The sequence below is a fragment of the Anser cygnoides genome, chromosome 2, assembly GCF_040182565.1.
Source record: "Anser cygnoides isolate HZ-2024a breed goose chromosome 2, Taihu_goose_T2T_genome, whole genome shotgun sequence".
NCBI classification, from domain to species: Eukaryota; Metazoa; Chordata; class Aves; order Anseriformes; family Anatidae; genus Anser; species Anser cygnoides.
In genome coordinates this window covers 46,639,655-46,651,950 of record NC_089874.1, presented here as the reverse complement: position 1 = coordinate 46,651,950, position 12,296 = coordinate 46,639,655, and the positions used below count along the sequence as shown (strand labels likewise).

Sequence of the window (12,296 nt, the reverse complement as noted above, 5' to 3'; positions counted from 1 at the left end):
GAGGAAGGACGTCTTTGTGATAAGAGGCCCCCTCTCCTTCCCCTTCCCCAGCTTTTATCACCAAGTGTGAGGATGTGTGGTGTGGAATATCCCCTCGGTCGGTGTAGGCCCGCTGCCCTGTGATGTCCCCCTCTCTTGCCCACCCCCAGCCCGCTGGCTGTGGGGTGTTGGAGCAAGCCTCGGTGCTGTGCCAGCACTGCTCAGCAATCCCAAAGCACTGTTGGTGGAGCACGAGCTCAGTCATTAGAGCATGAGGCTCTTAATTTCAGGGTGGTGGGTTCGTGCCCCATGTTGGTCATTTTTGGCACCCAATGGGGAGCATATTTAAGAAAGGGGAAAAAAAAGCTGTTGGGGAACAGCAGCTGAGAGAGAGAGAGGAGTGAGAAGCAGCCCTGCAGCCCCCAAGGTCAGTGCAGCAGGAGGGCAGGAGGTGCTCCAGGCACGCAGCAGCAGTTCCCCTGCGGCCTGTGGAGAGGCCCCTGGTGGAGCAGGCTGTCCCCCTGCAGCCCATGGGTCCCACACGGAGCAGATCTCCACGCTGCAGCCCGTCGAGGAGCCCCCGGTGGAGCAGGTGGATGTGGCCTGGAGGAGGCTGCGGCCCATGGAGAGCCCCCGCAGGAGCAGGCCCCGGGCCGGAGCTGCAGCCCGTGGAGAGGAGCCCACGCAGGAGCAGGGGGTCTGGGGGGAGCTGCCGCCCGTGGGGGACCCGTGCTGGAGCAGTTTGCTCCTGGGGGATGGACCCCGTGGTACGGAGCCGTGTGGGAGCAGGTCTTGAAGAGCTGCTGCCTGTGGGCAGCCCCCGCAGGCTCAGTTCAGGAAGGACGGCATCCCGTGGGAGGGACCCCACGGGGAGCAGGGGCAGGGAGTGACCGTGAGGGAGTGGTGGGGATGAAGCATTAGGGACTGACCGCAGCCCCCAGTCCCTGTTACCCTGCGCCACTCGGAGGGAGGAGGTGGAAGAGGGTGGATGGAGGGAAGGCATTTTTGGTTTCTTTCCTTTGTTTCTCACTTCTCTAGTTTGTTAATAATAGGCAATAAATCTTACTATCTCCCAACTCTGAGTCTGTTTTGCCCGATAACTGTTGAGCGATCTCCCCGTCCTTATCTCAACTCTTGAGCCCTTCGCATCGCATTTTCTCCCCCTTTCCCTTTGAGGAGGGGGATTGAGAGAGCAGCTGAGGTGGATCTTGGCTGCTCACCTGAGTAACACCACCACGTGGTGCAATGCTGGGGCTGCTCTGGCTGCAAGTGCAGAGCACAGTGCTGGGGGGGCTACTGTGGGGAAAGTTAACTCCATCCCAGCCAAAGCCAGTGCGCACACAGAGAAATTGCTGCAGAGACAAAAGCCTGGGAAGTCAAAAGATCGATCTGCTGCGTCCAGCCGTATTAGCTGGGGTATGGTCATACAGCTGCTGGTCCTGGACCTAGCTCAGCTGTCCCCACAACCATGCAATATGAGCAGACTTCTCCACTTATTACAGCGTATACACCAAAACATCCCTAGGACCAACTTTTGGAGAGTTATTCGGGTTCTCCAGGGGCTCAGGGACATTGACATTCCTGGACTGTGACAGCAGGGAGAACCTGAGCACTTGCATTTTGAGGGGTAAAAAGATCCCTCCTCCAGCTTTCTTAAGCTGATAAAAGGAACAACATCCAGCCCAAAGGGCTATCTTCGGGCTCATTGCCTTCCTTGCTGTTGAGTAAAATGATGACTTGGATACCAGCTAGCACCTGCGTGCTCATTTCTAGGCCTGGCCTTGTACCTCCCGAGCTACGTTATTTCCAGGCTCCCCTTGGCTTGCAAACAATGTGTTAGCTCCTGCCTCCACTTCCCTCCCACCGCTTTGAACACACTTCTCCACCAGTCGGGGTGCTGCAATGTCAGCCAGCTTCAATGTCCCACTCACTTGTTCCACATTCTCTGTTACTGCCCTTATCATTTAGAGTGTAAAAAAATCCTGGTGTCAGCAGATAATCTGTAAGGTAAGAGATAACACAGTGAGGTGAAAGACCAACCCACTCATCTCTCCGCAGGAGGTGAAAACATGAAGTTATGACTTAGCACTGCTCTTAATTCCAGGAGCTGTTTTAGCAACACTCCTACTCACAAGTTTCAGCCTACTATAATATACTCTTCAACCTTCAGTTTCCTTCTCTCTTTTTCATTCCTCAGGGGCACTTCCCTTAGCACAGCCTTCCCCCTGCTAAGGACTGCTTCCTCCTTTTCAGAAGCCTCTAGCATCTTGATCTCTCTTCTGTTGTTAAGCAGGCCAGAGGATAAACCTGTGCCTTCGTCCCCAGCCCTTTCCCCACAGCAGACCTCCGCTTCTCCTTGTCTCCCTGCAGGCTGCTGGCTGTCCAGAGCTGGGGCTGAGCAAAGCTGCCCCGTGCAGAAGGCTGGTGAGTGAAAGGGGAAGAACCAGAGACATTGCTGAGTTCCTCTAGCCTGTCTCCAGCTCAAAAACATAAGCAATTTATTGAAACATATTAAAATATCTTCTTAGCATTGCCTTAGGAAATATTCACCGAGTTTTGCCTCATTACAGTGACAAGGGAAAGACTTCTGTAACCCTGTAAATGGAGACACTGCTTTCTGTGTGTCTTCTGTAGCCCCAGAACCCACCCAGTGATATGGTGTTGCTGCTGGTAGTACCAGCCACGGGCTGTGTATTGAGTGTGCAAGGCCTCAGGACTGATGCTGGCCAAGCTCTCTTCGCCTGAACCCATCTTAACCTGCCCGAAACTTTATTTTTGCTTGATTTAGCTGCAAAAGTAGTTCTTCTTCTGAGCAGGTGGCTATATTTAATTTGTCTTAGTTCTGCTTACTAATGTGGAGCACAACCACAGTTTTTATATAGATAGCAGTAATACGTAGTTATTTGTGTAGAATGAGATATTTATGACTCTAACATGGTTCTGTACACAGTCCTAGTATGATAGCAGAGGCCTTGAGAAGTGGGGACACAAGACAAGGTGTAGAGGGATCCTTTTACAAGGGACCAGCAGGCTGAAGCCATTGACCTTAGGGCTCAGAAGAGTAGTGGAGGAGTAAGTATTACACTTAGGAAAGGGGTAGAAACTACAAAGTGTGTATATAACAATTTCTACTACTACTACTACTACTACTACTACTACTACTACTACTACTACTACTACTATTACTGTCATCATTATGCCCAGAAGTACTCTGATTTGTTTGTTGGTTGGTTTGTTTCTCTTTTGAGAGAAGTTCAACAAGGCCAAGTGCCGGGTCCTGCACCTGGGCTGCAACAACCCCAAGCAGAGCTACAGGCTGGGAGATGAGTGGCTGGAAAGCTGCCTGGCCGAGAAGGACCTGGGAGTATTGGTGGATAGTCGGCTGAATATGTGCCAGCAGTGTGCTCAGGTGGCCAAGAAGGCCAACGGCATCCTGGCCTGTATAAGAAGCAGTGTGGCCAGCAGGTCGAGGGAAGTGATTGTGCCCCTGTACTCGGCTCTGGTGAGGCCGCACCTCGAGTACTGTGTTCAGTTTTGGGCCCCTCGCTACAGGAAGGACATGGACGTGCTCGAGCGAGTCCAGAGAGGGGCGACCAAGCTGGTGAGGGGTCTGGAGAACAAGTCTTACGAGGAGCGGCTGAGGGAGCTGGGCTTGTTCAGCCTGGAGAAGAGGAGGCTCAGGGGAGACCTCATCGCTCTCTACAGTTACCTGAAAGGAGGCTGTAGAGAGGTGGGGGTTGGTCTATTCTCCCACGTGCCTGGTGACAGGACGAGGGGGAATGGGCTAAAGTTGCGACAGGGGAGTTTTAGGTTGGATGTTAGGAAGTACTTCTTTACCGAAAGGGTTATTAAGCATTGGAACGGGCTGCCCAGGGAGGTGGTGGAGTCACCATCCCTGGAGGTCTTTAAAAGACGTTTAGATGTAGAGCTTAGGGATATGGTTTAGTGGAGTACTTAGTGTTAGGTCGGAGGTTGGACTCGATGATCTTGAGGTCTCTTCCAACCTAGAGAAATCTGTGAATCTGTGAATCTGTGAATCTTTTCTTTCCATTTCTGTAATAATCAGGTCTGGACTAATAAAGATGTTTGGATTAAAGCACTAAGAGTTCAATTACACTAACATTAAATTCTTGGATTTATGTATCAGGTGTTTCCTTTTCTCCCTTAACAGAAGGGTGAGCATTACACTTGCCCCACAGACCAGGCCAACTGTCAGCATCTAGCACCTCAGTAGACAGTCTTGGCTGTAGCACTGCAAATTTAAGAGATATGGCACCACCCTGGGGAAACCCAAAACAAGCCTGAGTGAGTGCACCTCACCCTGAAGGCCTGTGATTTCCAAACTGATATGATAATCGATTTAAAGCCAGGTTCTGTCACAACTTTGAGATCCACCACTGAATTTAGTGATGGACTTGATACTTTTGAGGATTTGTATAAGATTTTTTCAGGCCCAGATCTCAGTTTTAGAAACATCCAGATTAACCCTACTTATGTCCTTCTCCTCCACTTTACAATAAAGATATAAAAAAGAAGAGATGGACCACCTAAAACAATGAAATTGTGTATTTGCGGCCATACACTGTAACCTCTTGTAGTTCTTACACTAGAATTTTGGCTACCTGACACCTGAGTCTTCTTTCTGGTATGGGTGTTGCTCTTTTAATTAGAAACACATTATAACCCAAATACGTTATGTGGTTATTATAACAATACAAACCCCAAATGCATTAATAAATTAATCCAGAGATGAGATACAAAACTTTCTGTGGTTTACAATTTTATGCTGAAATGAACTCATAACACCACCAAATTTTTAAGCTTGCCTGCCTTCAACTTTCAATTGGGAACCTGAAAATCACAGAGGCCTTCTCAAACTCTGGTGATCCTTAAATAACTTCCAGGCCCAGCTTCTTGGCTTTTCTCTCTCTCTGCCACTAGTCCCTTTCCTTCTTTCGAGCTGGAGGAGAGAGTCAGGTGTCCTCTCTCACCCATACAACGGGGCTCCAGTGGCTGCTTGTCAGTATGTCTTCCCTTCTTGTAAGTCATCCTCTTCTTCTCCTCCTTCACACTGTTTCTCAAACTAGGTGATAAACTGTGCTTTCACTTGTTACAGCACTCTGACAACAGCTTTTCCTGGTTGCAGCTGATGTCCAGGGCCTCTGGCACTAATTTTTCTAGTCTTTTTTCTCAGACAATGTTAGGATACATTTCAGGACAGACTTCCCCATTTCAGTGAATAAACAGAGGTTTGTGGGGCTCAGACGTACCCGGCAGTCTCTTCAGTGAACTGGGTGAGGGGAGAGCACTGGATGGTAGCTGGAAGTGTCAGTGGTGAGCACTCTGTAGGTATTGAATATTTAATGCATTTAACACAGGAACAAGGAGATAAGAAATGGTCCCTCATCAGTGTGAAAAACTGTAGCAGACAGTAAACTTCTCCACTATTTGAGGACAAGTGCTAGTAGTATTGAAAATGCATTGAGACTTTAAGTCTTATAAAATGGAGCGTCATTGTAAGATGTTAATTGCCCAAAGAAGCATTTTGGGGATTGTTTGGTTTTGAGATTCCAGGTGAATCCAACTGCACTTCAGGCAACGCAAAGAAAATTTTTAGCTGAGATCCACTTAAAGCTTTATTTAGGACTTTATCTTGACATATTTTGGTACAGTCTAGGCATAAAAAACACCTTCCTGTTGAATTCTCTTGATGAGATGGCTTTTCAGTTGAAGTTATTTTTGTCACTTCTTTGTGGCCTGCTTTCATCTTTACACTTAAAACAATCTCTTCCAAGAAGGACGGCAAACTGGTTTGCAAGCACTAAATATACCTGCATGAAACAACTATTTCAACATGATCTGACTGCTTGACAAATACAGAAGGACCTGGCTTCACATCATTCTTGCTAACAATGGCATTGTTTTGCACAGAGGCACAAACAGCTTATCTGCAGCTAACAGCACAGGTGTAAGATTTCTCATTTGTGGACCAAGATGTAAACTAGCTATTCCATTCCTGTTATGAGACAGCAATTAGTACTACGTTACAAAAAGAGAGAGAGAGAATACAATAAAATTTACCACACTGTAGTACAGAAGACACCACAGAGATCCCCAGTTGGTGGGGATAGAGAACCGCACAGTCTGTGGTATCACAGATTCTGCGGTGTGGTTAGTTTGCCGTGGACTGTGTCAAAGGATGTTTTACTGACTTACCTAAGTCCAGTGTTTTCTTATATTTTATCTACAGAAGCTACTAAGGAAATGGTATCTCTGTCCTGTGAATAAAACCTGTTGGGAGCTGATTAGGGACAGATTCAGTATGTCCATAAATTGCTGTAACATGGCTACCAGGTTGGCTTCAGACTGCTGAACTCCCTCTCCATGGGTGGTACTCATAGAAGGTAAGCAGACTCCACCAGATAGCTGCACAGGAGTGTAAGGACAGTCTCTGGGCAGACTGAAAAGTATATGGGGCTGGTTGTGTCTTTAGGAATCAGTTTCATTGAGGAGCCCTGCAGATAGCCGTGAAGGAAAATCATGGAAGACTCACATTTCAGAGATGCCTAGTCCAGTGTTAGAAATACTACTGGAATCTGTGAGCATGTCATAAGGCTGGCACAAGATCCACCAAGGGATTTAGGCACACAGACCTGAATTTATCCAATCTACCCTTAATGTTTACTGCTACCAAGTAAATTAAGTACCTTCACTTTTCATGTAAACTTAGCTTTTCATAGGTGGCCTCTGAGGTTTCGTTTGTCATGTTCCAGGACGCAAGGACCAAGAACCAGAAGTACAAGGGTGCAGCTACAACACATGGGAATTGTTCCCCACCACAATGCATTGCTTTGGAGGAAAACAGTTCATAAACCGGGTTCCTAGAAGGAATGGATGCTTGATATTCATAATCTTGGCACTTCAGCATCCTTGTTGCAAAATGGCTATAACTATATTGATTCATCTCATAAATGTGGTGAGAAAAACACTGTAGTATCTGTGAAGAAATCCAATATTACCCTAATGGAACTAGAGACATGATTATGAGAGGAAAAAAAAATAATTTTGCAATCTGAGAAGTATCTGGATAGCATACATTAAATAAATCCCGGTCCTGCACACCAGTGAAATACAATAGCAAGAGTCCCTCTGCTGGGATGATGGCTTCTGCAGACTGACCAAGGCTTTGCGATGTGTGTACTCAAGAGGTTCACATGAAGGGCAAACCGCATAGGTATTTTCTAGTAAAGTTCTTCCTGTTCTCTGCAACTCAGAATATCTTAAAAATATGTTGATCTCATGGTTAACTTATATCTCAGTTGTCAAGTCTTCCCCCGGGCTTTATGAAACGCCCCAAAGCTGTGTGGCAGTACTGAGACTCCTGAGTGGCTGACAATGCCACTTTCATACGCCATCAATAGCAACCGTGTTTTGCTTTTATGCATCTTCCCACCTCTTCTAAAACATGATGTCTCTTCAGAATGCCTGCATGGCTATGAGGACATAGGGGAAGAGGAGGATGGCCTTTGCGGCCTCACTTCTGTAACACGATGTGGAACATATACCGTGTTTCTTAGGCGTAAGCAGGGTGCAGTTTGTAGTGACTCAGTAAATCTGTTCCTGCATCTCTTGTGGTTCATCAGCAGAACTGATCTTTACCTCTGTAGCACAGGTCTCTTCTTCTTCAGCAGAGGATGTAGACAGCATCATCAGGCTTACCTGCTAAAAAAACAAGCTCAGCCCCAAAGAACAAAAATCTAAAATATTTGCTTTGATATTTTTTTCCAAAATAAAAAATAATTTCTTGTCACCAAAAGCCCCATAGATTTCATTCAAGTTATCTGAAACATTTGTTTGGACTGTCTAGTCCAGTTTTATCAATGTAAAAGCTGTCTGTCTCGTCTGAACTCTTTGCCTAGGCTCTTTCTATCGTTAAAGAGAGATCCCTCCATATGGTGATCCATTCTAGCCGAAGGTGGCATAGCTTAAGACAGAGGCAGTTACCCTCTGCAAATACGTACCTCTATCTATAGACTATAGAGGGAGCCCATAGACTAGCCAGCTGGCTACCAGCTATGGGTGGGAGAGCCAACTCCTACAGCCTACAACACTTAGTTTGAAGGACTCCGGAATGAAAGAAATTAAAGCAGAACCAGGCAGAGAACCAGGGGAGGTGGCTATCTCTGTTTTCCCTTCCAGGAAGTAGCTCAGCATTTATAGCACTTACCTGAAAGCAGAAAGAATTACATAAAAAGGAAGCTTTTCACTTGAGTCAAGGCTAGGACCAACATTAGGGCTCTCCAAGTATGGTTATAAGCTGTGGCTGCTTTAATGCTTTTACCTGTTGGACATCTCAAGAGAAAATGCCACAGTAAAATTGTACATGCGCATCTGCAAATAATGCAACAAATGTTTAGAGAACAGCACTGTACACAGCAAGAGCAGTATAGGGTTTTCATTATCTTCCTAATACTAACAAATATTACACAGAAAAGCTGAAACAATTACCTATAATAGACCTCGCAAATTCTTCCTGTGTGCCCCTCCTTGTGCTCAACCAAAGCTGCCACATGCCCATCCCTGAAAGCATGAGGAGAGTCAGCAAAATGCCTGCTGAGGGCTGCTGCAGATGAGGACACTCGAGGACGATACTGCACAAGGACTCTAATACATTTACTGAATTCCTTTTTCACAACAAAACATCTACTTCACTCAGTTTCACCATAAAAAGGCAGGCTGAAGCACACCATGGGAACAGGAAAGTAACTCCATCAGTACCCAGGTTCCCCTCTTGTGCTATCCTGCTTTGCCTGAAATTCTTAAACACACTCTGACACAGGGACTGAAGTCAACATCTCTCCTTCCACATGGCCTAGAATATGAGACAAATTGCAAGGCCATTCCTTAATCGTCGCTATGGTCTTAGAGGAATACAGCTGAGGTCCTGTCATTTCTTCTTAGGCTTGCTTTTAATTTTACCTGTAGTCTTACCAACAGTGAACTGTCTCCAGCAATCCCATCCCCTCCACAGGAAAAGCTGAGAGACTTCTTCAGGAAATTAGGAAAATGATATCAGTGCCTTGAGTGCCTCTGTGCATCTTGACTTCAGGATCCACATAATGTTCTAAATTTAAGGCAATGGTATTATTGTCAAACCTAGTTCTCCTGTACATTCAGCAGCTGAAGGAGCAACAGAATCACTTAGTGGTTTGGTTCCCTTGCTTCAGGTTTGTCAGTGGTGGTGCTGTGGCAGCTTCCAGAAAGCCCCAGCTGAGTAAGACGCAGACAGTTTTGCTGCAGTAATTTTCCTTTTTTCTTTTTTGATTCTTCTCTTCAGCACAACCAAGCAGTGCTTCCCTTTTTATAGAATTTCAGTTGATCAGCATAGTGAAGTCCATGTACTCTTTTCTTCCCTTCTTAACCTGCCTAATTTAACAAATGGAGAACCTAAGCATCTCTCTACTTTTACAAGGCAAGCACTCTGCAGCTAGCAATGTCTCCCACTTTGGGAGGTTTTTATCTAACTGCTTTCTTTGCTTCCACTTCCTAGGAAGTTCTTTGAATTGGTTAAGGTTCACAAAGTTCACTAGTCCCTTACAGGAAATATGCTAAGAATAAAATCATAGAAAAGAAGTCTGAGAGCTCTCCAAAGATTATCTAGTCCTTTCCCAATAATTTCTCACAGGGCATGCTTTCTAGACCGATGAATACTTCATTCCTTTTCCTGGATCTCTTCAGAATACCTGGAAAAGGGATTTTCAGGTGGTCCTACCCTTTCTAACAAGCCCTATCTTCTACAATAAAATATAAAAAAAATTTAGCTAAATACAATTTAAAAAGTGGTTCCAGGTGCTTAAAATTAAGTGTTCAATATGACATGCTTCTTCTCTTTTGAATCTTTCTTCTTTCCTTTATTTTCATCTCCATCAGTCTTTCTGAAGCATTTCAAATTATTTGCACTAGCGTTTTGGAAACAAACTATGCCTGATTTTCAAAGGTCAGAGCAATGGGAGTTCAGGCAGCTTGAAAACACTGTCTACTTGTTTTCCACCTGAGCACTCAGACTGGAGGCATGAAGAATTAGAACTTTTTCAAAGCAGCGTGTACAAAACTATGCTTTCTTTCTCAAATGCTAAGTCATGAGTTCGCCATTCTCCATCCCATTGAACCCATTATGCCACGCTCAAGGCCCCTGCTTACCTCACAGACTGTGAAGCTAGCATGTATGTCCAACAATGACTTCTTCTGGGATCTTTCCTAGACTGGTCTCAGTAAGAGAGAAAATGGAAACAGGAATTTATCCATTCCTGAGAGACTTCAGATTTTAGCAATTCTGTCAATATATGAATTCTTGCAGTTTTGTATACAATTCCTTTGTCCACATATGTTTAGAAAGCACTGTCTGCATAGGGTGCTGTCCATACAACTAGGTCTTTTTCTTCTCCTGCATGGGAGGTATTCAATTCCAAAGTGCTGCATTTGCTAAGTTTCCCAAACTTCTGCCATCACTTACATGCTGGTTCTGCTATTTTCAGCTGTAGCTGCTTTTTTTATTTGGGCAAACTGATAGAGCAAACAAAAAGCAGACTCCAGAAAGCCTCTGAAAAACACAAAGGGAAGTGTCAGTGTCACAAGACAAGAGGGCAGGAGGAGAGCAAGCATTTCCTCTGGTACCCCTAGGCAATTACACCCGCCCACAGCCCCTGGGCAATGGACTTCACTCTCAGGAGCTAAGACAAACCCTTTCTCTTGGTGACCACCCCTCTTTCTCATAGGGCAGTAAAAATGAAGTGCCTTAGAGAAGGATTTTTGATCCTGCAAGCTAAGCACTTCTTTCCCCAAGACAGTAGCCCACAGAAGTTTAAATTTACAAACAAAACTGCTGAGCTATCAGCCTGTATGTTGAGTAGGAAGAGACGTCTGAAATGGTAAAAAAATGATTTCAAATTCAGACAGCAGCTCAGAGGGAGGTGGGATGGAGAGAAAACGTGGGTTGAGTCTCCCTGTTATGCACTGTGTTCCTGTAGGGAAGGCCCCTTCTGACCAGGCTTTAAGCTTTTCAGTGCTTTGCAGTCTGCATTTACAGCAAAATCTGCACACTCCCCTCCAGATCAACAGGAAAAGTTGATGCTCTTTCAGCCACCACAGAGACCCCTCTTCCTAACATCTCGCTTAGGCACACCGTCTGCAACAGCTCGCAGCTCTGTGAACCTCTTTTATACTCCCTGCAGCGTTACTGCTCAGGTTATGTATCACTGGTTTTAGTGAAACTCCACATAGATTTTCTAGGAAATGACAAAATCCGGCTATAATTTTGGCAAAATCCAGCCTTACACTCTTTGAGGAATACTGCAGGAAGCCACCCAGCAGAGAGAATGGTCAACTGCTGCTGCTAAATAGCTGCAAAATGCAAAATGTAGTTTTGCTATAAATTGCAATGACAGCTTAAAAGGACCCCTCAGGGGGCAGATGAGTGGACATAATATTCATCAGTCCTGGTTTTTAATGGTTCCCTACACAGGCATCATCCGTCACTCCAGCAGCTGGAGACTGCTGATGTAGGTGTACCAATGGCATTGGTAAAACAAATGTTTCAAAAGAAAATCCATGATGACAGCCTGTGCAGTCAGCTATACTTCCTGTCCTGCCTTTGAAGCATTACCGATTCCTATCTCTTTCTTCCTATTGCTTTCAATCTTCCTACTGCTTTTCAATTGCTGCAATGCCACCACATCAAAAAGGGAACGAGCTGCAGGTTCCAGCCCTCCTCACACGACAGCCTCCGAGAACCACAAATCATTACAAGTGACTTTCCAAAAACCACACAATGTGTGTTCGAGGGCGGGTATGCATCCCACAGGACAGTGTGGTGCGGACTGCATGAGCTGGTCTCACAACTGGAGGGAAGGTAGTTCCATCACCACCGTGCTCTGCCTGACCTACCTAGCTCGAGGAGGTGTGTGCCGGCACAAGGCCCTGACTTGTTTCTCTTCAGAAGACTCACAAGAGGCAAGCGTGATGCTGTCTAACATGACATGTATGGTATAAATGTATCTTAATTTTGCTTACAGGTTCTTTCTCACCAAAGATGACAAACGGGAGAACTGAGAACCATGTAGAAATTACGCAGAAGTCAGTAAGAGACTACATGAATGAAGTATAACTTGGTGGGGTTGTTTCAACAGTCATTTTGGAGACTTGAATATAATTTTAAAATCACACATTCTGTATGCCAGATATTTCATACCACTCTCTGTTGAGCTGCAGAAGCGTCTAGAGCAGCTGCAAATACTTGCTGTCCTGAGAACATGATTTTA

At 45.5% G+C, this 12,296-nt stretch overlaps 1 long non-coding RNA gene across 1 annotated transcript; it reads right to left on the bottom strand.

Moving 5' to 3' along the window:
- Positions 1 to 5,589: 5,589 nt before the first annotated feature.
- LOC125180826 (uncharacterized) lies at positions 5,590 to 10,736 on the bottom strand. Its single transcript, XR_007159743.2, has 2 exons — positions 8,488 to 10,736; positions 5,590 to 7,701 (listed from the first exon to the last, which is right to left on the bottom strand). It is a non-coding gene; the product is annotated as an uncharacterized lncRNA (long non-coding RNA).
- Between the last annotated feature and the right edge of the window lie 1,560 nt (positions 10,737 to 12,296).